Genomic DNA, 6,619 nt, shown 5'->3' with positions numbered 1-6,619 from the left:
GAATTTCAGAAACACAAGGATCCCAATGAAGATGTGTTCCCCCAAGATTCGAAGATTTGTCCATCTAATCGTGGACGACCTCAAATCCGGGGCTGGTGGCTACTACTCCCTGCGGAACATAGATGTCCAGCCCCTCTTTGCGGCCGGTGCCGCCGCCAGCGGCCGCACCAAGATGCGAGCCACTCGGGCACCTCGCCAGGCCGCCTCGTTCGAATTCGCCAAAAAGGAGAATCACATGGAGTTCTTCCTCCTGGGCAGCAGGATCGTCGGCGTGAACAAGAACCGGCACACGGTCATGTACGACACCTCGACGAATGCCTTCCGAGCGGGGCCCGATCTAAGGCACGGAAAGTTCATCCAGCCTGCCTGGGCGGCGGTACGAGGCAGGCTCTACCTCGCCGACGTGGTTCCCCTCGGTCACGGCGAGCCGTGCTTCGAGTCCCTGCGTTTCGACGACGGCGCGCTCCAGGACTGGGTCTGGGACCTGCTCCCCTCGCCGCCCTTCTTCGACGGCACGCCGTGCGGCATTGGGAGCATCATACGCAGCTACGCGGCCGGGGACGGCGGCACCATATGGCTATCGACCCTGAAGGGCACCTACACCTTCCACGCCGGCACGGCCACATGGTGCAACGAAGGCGACTGGATGCTGCCGTTCGACGGCCGGGCGCAGTACGTGCCCGACTACGGCCTCTACTTCGGGTTCACCACCAAGAGGCCGAGCAGGCTGTGCTCCGCCGAGCTGGTCGCCGGCGCCAGGGCCCCTCAGCCGCCGGCGCACCGTGACGTGTGGTGCGACGTCGACGGGTACACGGGCACGGTGGACGATGAGTGGCCCGATGTCGATCTCGATGCGTACGGCGCCGGCGACGGGTGGCGTCTGGCCCGATCTTACCTTACCTGTCTCGGCGGCGGCAGGTTCTGTGTTACGAGGTTCTACGACACGGCGCATGATCAGGAGGAGGATTTTGGTTGTTCCTGCAACGTCGCCGTCATCACCGCCGTGGAAGCGAGGCTTGATCCTGGCACGGGGGACCTGCGGATGGTCAAAGGGGCTTCCAGGTGCTACAAGTTCTCCGACCACACGTCGCATGGCTGGGCACTCTGAGTTTGCTCACGGCGCCTCTGTCATCGTACGTGTACTCCTGTTGAATGCATATTAGGTCCGCATGTGTAAACTTTTCAGGCTACTTGTGTGTTCCCGTATGTCAGTAAAATTTGGTATTTTAGAATTTTATAGCAGGATGAAGGAGATCCACATTTTTGTTTGCCATTTTTCTTGAAAGCTAAGAAGCATCTGCCCGTGTGTGCTGACCTGCACCACTTTTTCCACACTTTAGCTTGAGTGATATTTCATATTGACAAATGATACAGGTTTATCAGGATTGTCCCTTTTTCCATATTATAGCTTGATTGGAATTTCAGATTCATAAAATGGTATCTCTTGTGCTTCTTCTGAAACCGAGGCAAAACATAAGACAACTTGTGAGTTATGAATCTTATTAGATGAATAACTGAACAAGTGGCCCCAAGTCTAAGCCAAAGCCAAGTGAGGCAGATCTATATGGAGCACAGAGCTGAAGTACCCAAGACACATTCTTGTAGGTACGCCACCTCTCTTGCATTTCCAAGTCAACGATCCTCTTCATTCAGGTCAGTTACAGACTTACAGTTCATTCATCATTGGTGGTTAGATCTTGTTCCTGTCGTACATATGCTTAAGTGTATATATTTCGTGATCCTTTCTGTAATTTCATATGGATAATAAAATTTCCACTGAATAATTCATGTAGCTACATATCAGGTTGCAACTTTCAAGAGCGATGCAAGGTAAACTACCACTTCAGAATAGGACAGTACCAGCAATTTCTCTACCGAACAAGAACTTGGTAGAGGTGGTTTCTCTGTCGTTTATAAGGTGATTGACTTCGATTAAGCTCCGATCGTTATATTTTATGAATTTTAAATGCATGTATTAAAGTAAAACTAGTACACAATTTAAGAAGAGCATATAAACAGGGAGTGCTTCCTCCGTTTGGGAATGTGATAGCAGTGAAAAGGCTTAACGCAATGACGGGAACACATGATGAATAGAGGCTGAGGTTAACGTTCTTATGAAGCTCAAGCACAAAAATATTGCCGAACTACTCGGGTACTGTGATGGAAGACATGAGATGGGAAATACTGTGCTGCGATGGAAGAGAAATTGCTTTGTTATGAGTATCTGCCTAAGGGAAGCCTAGCAAAGTTTCTATCTGGTAGTTTGATAAAATGCAAACACAAAATTCAGCTTTGCCTATTTTTCCTTTTCAGTGAAACTAAATTACTATTGGAACTGACTTATCCAATGTTTGCATACAAATTGGTGTCGACCAAGAGGAGGTGTAGATTGAGGTTTGTCTCTGAGCTTATTGACCATGTTGGCTCTTGGCGGGTGGATTTGCTCAATGAGTATTTCATACCGATGGATATAGTGGAGATTTTGAAACTGAAGCCATCACCAAGATTGATGGATGATCAACTCGCTTGGGCTCCTGAAAAGGATGGCCTATTTACAGTAAAGAGTGCCTATCGATTTGCTATGGATGAGTCTTGGCGGACATCAAATGAGTCCACAAGTATATCACCTGATGGATCGAGAAAAATATGGGATCTCATATGGAAGAGTAACGTTCCACCTAAGGTTCAGAATTTTGCTTGGCGTCTTGCGACGAATTCACTCCCCACTTGGCGAAATAAGTGTCATCGAACTTTGGAGGTTACTGATCAATGCCCGGTGTGTGGAGTTGAGTCCGAAGACAATTTTCACCCGTTTGTTCGATGCACTTTGGCGGTTCAGCTATGGTCTTATATGGTGGAAGTCTGGCATCTACCTCCTGGTGATTCTATTGAAAATAATGGGGTAGAATGGCTCTTGACTCTGTTGTGGGATAAATCAAGCACTGTGAGAAGTATGATTCTCATGACATTTTGGCGGATTTGGCACGTCCGCAATGAGATCATCCATGATAAACCACCACCGGCGTTGGAAGCCTCTCGCCGTTTTCTTGTGAGTTACCTGGAATCCATAGTTAACATCAAGTGTCATCCTACTGAAGATATTCTAAAGGGCAAGTTCATTTTCGATCAAGAAGAACAACGTATCCATGAACACAAGGATCCGACTGCCAAGCTACCTATGCTCTGGTCGCCGCCGCGAGCTGGATGGTGTAAGCTTAATACTGATGGGTCCTTTGACAATAAGGGGGATGCAGGAGCTGGCATGGTTGTTCGTGATCATGATGGTAACATCATTCTCTCAGCATGTCGGAAGCTACAGTCATGTAGGGATCCTTTGGGTGCTGAACTACATGCGATCATGGAGGGTTTATCCCTAGCCATACATTGGTGTAACTTGCCAATCCTAGTGGAAACTGATTGTCTTGAGTCGGTGAAGATGCTGAAATCTGAAGGTGTGGATCGATCTGTCCATGCACCAATGGTAGAAGAGATTAAGTCTCTGCTGAGAGTCCGTCAGACTTGTATTACTCATGTTAATCATAGTCAGAATAGCAGTAGTCATTTTATGGCCAATTACGCTAGAACTCATGCTAGTACGGCTGTTTGGCAATGCTCTGGCCCACATGGTTTAGCAAATATTTGCTACCAAGATTGTAACCCCTGATTTGAGTAATGCAAGTTATGTTTCGCAAAAAAAAAAGAGTAAGAGAACTTATTTATTTATGCAGGAGAATCTAGTGAACTTCGCTGGCGCCGGTGTTTTGGAATAATTGAAGGGATCTGTAGTGGTTTATATTACCTGCATGAGGATTGGGGAAGCACTCCTATTATTCATCTGAATTTGAAGCCTAGCAACATACTATTGGATGAAAAAATGTTGCCAAAAATAGCAGACTTCGGTTTTTCAAGGCTATTTGTTGAAGAACAAACAAAAATTTGCACCATGAATGTTGTGGGATCAATGTACGCTCAATACATGTACTTCCATAGTTTCTTCTTTAGGAAAGCATGCATTTGTTTGGTTTCGTTTCTATGCACTGAAACTGTTTTGTGTATTTTACCTAGTCTTTCATGCATCAATGTTAAAAGTCATGTGTGATTTTTATGCAGAGGATACTTTGCTCCAAATACTATCATACGGGTGACATATCAGTCAAGTCAGATATGTATAGTTTGGATATTTTAATCTTCGAGATTGTCACTGGAATGGAAAACCACCCTGTTCGTACTGACTTATCAGCCTATCGCTTCATTTTTTTAAGGAAGCCTGTAAGACTACTGCATACACTTCTTTTCGCTTGTGCAGATATGTGGTAATTGGTCAGATTTATGTCTCCATAATCTAATTCCAGCTCTTTGTTTCAACGGTGCAGATACGTGCTAATTGGTCAGAAATGTCTCAAATAGCATCAAAATTCCCGTTACTAGAAACTTGTAGACTCCAACAAGTGAAATAATGCATAAAAATAGGGCTGAATTGTGTGCAAACTGACGCAAATAAAAGACCAACCACCAGTCAAGTTATTTGTATGCTTGGAGAATGCTCTATTGCTTCATCTGCAATACTGAACACATTTCCTGCCAATTCATCATTTTCTTGCAAATCAAATATTTCAACAGAATTGCAGGTTGACCAGGTAAGAACATTCAACAACATTAGTACCCTATATTTCACTTTAATACTGAATATATAACACTGAGACTTCCTGTGTCTTGGCTACTTTGGTGAATCCTGGAAATGTTCCTTCGTACAACCTACAGGCTAGGTACCACCTTGTACCCAAGGGATGTCCAGTATGATGTTATCTGTACAATACAAGTTCAACATTCTACTCAAATAACGCGGATTTATTTTTCCAATTGAAGGTGGTTAGTTGAAAGGGTGGATGATGATTTGTGGAAGCCATTTCCTGATCCTGTAAATGAGCACAGAAGGAAGCTCATTGTTCAAGTGGTCACAACATCCATGACCCTAGATTATTTGTTCGAAATGGGGTATATCCCCAGCCTCTGCATCAATCGATGCACACAACTTTTTTTTTATTACCCAAAGTATCAAAATATCAAGTATCAAAGTTTTACAACTCAAAGATCATACGTGTACACATAAACTAGCCAACGAAACAGTATAGTGACACGTTTATGCATATGGACCCACTTTGATTGCTATCAGGATGCTATTAGAGATGTTTTGGTTGAAGCGGAAAAGTTTGAGGAGGCTTTTACCGTAATCAAGAAGGTTCTCTTGAATAACATCCACTAGCCTCCCTTTCTACTGGGTTCGGTAGGTTCGGCCTGGGAGCGCCGGATGAAGAGTTGGGCCACGCCGGCTAAAAAACTAATTTGGGGGCCGTGGCTGGGCGCAATTTTTGGCGCCGACTCTCCCCAAAGACCCCCTATAGGCCTAGCATCTAGGCGAAAACTTCCATGCCTAACACCATGCCTAGCCAGAGGAGAAGGAGTGCGGTGGTTAATTGTGTCGAGGAGCACAGAAGGGATGTCCAGTATGATGTTTATGTACAATACAAGTTCAACATTCTACTCAAATAACGCGGACTTATTTTTCCAATTGTAGGTGGTTAGTTCAAAGGGCGGATGATGATTTGTGGAAGCCATTTCCTGATCCTGTAAATGAGCACAGAAGGAAGCTCATTGTTCAAGTGGTCACAACATCCATGATCCTAGATGGATCCACTTTGATTGCTATCAGGATGCTATTATAGATGTTTTGGTTGAAGCGGAAACTTTTGAGGAGGCTTTTACCGTAATCAAGAAGTTCAGGTTAAATGTGCATGGCATATAGGTTTCCTTGAATAACATCCACTAGCCTCCCTTTCTACTGGGTTCGGCCTAGGAGCACCGGATGAAGAGTTGGGCCGGCCGGCTGAAAAACTAATTTGGGGGCCGTGGCTGGGCGTGATTTTTGGCGCCGGCTCTCCCCAGGCCTTTGGGGGGACGAGTGGAGATGCTCTTAGCTAGAAATTAAGGAGCGTGGTGGTTAATTGTGTCGAGGGGTTTCTGTCAAGCATGTGGAAAGCGAGACAGATGGGTAAACACCCGAAGACCATAAAATTTTGAACTATTTAGCTCCGCATTAGTTCTGCCTTCTAGACCATGTGCTCAATATCGAGGCCAAATTTCTCATCAACGGTAAGGAAAACACACACATCCAAACAGGCCATGAAACAATTTCCATATATTATGACGTGGCATTTTCATTTAAAAAGGACAAGTGCCCAAGTGGGCTGTCAAGAAAAAAAAAAGGTATAAGAGACAAGTGGGCTGTCAAGAACAAAAGGTAGAAGAGGCAAGGGGGAAGTTTTTGATTGGTTTCAAGTCTTGGTCGTTTATAGATTAAGGACCGCTTGGTATCAAGTCTTGGTCGTTTATTGGCAATGACATATGTACTTGTGCATCTGCAGCCAGCTTAGCACTAGAGAGCATCTTGTCTAACAGGCCCCGTATATTTTCGCCCCTTAAAACACGAGTAGAGGGCCCTGTATTCACTTTTCGCCGGCCGAAAACTCGAACGAGCTAGCAGAACCTGTAAACTCACCCTGTAAAATGGAATATTCCTAGAATATGCCAAATCGAAAGAAAAAAATCTCCCCTTCATCTT

The sequence above is a fragment of the Lolium rigidum genome, chromosome 3 (assembly GCF_022539505.1).
Source record: "Lolium rigidum isolate FL_2022 chromosome 3, APGP_CSIRO_Lrig_0.1, whole genome shotgun sequence".
NCBI classification, from domain to species: domain Eukaryota; kingdom Viridiplantae; phylum Streptophyta; class Magnoliopsida; order Poales; family Poaceae; genus Lolium; species Lolium rigidum.
This window is presented reverse-complemented; position numbering follows the sequence as displayed.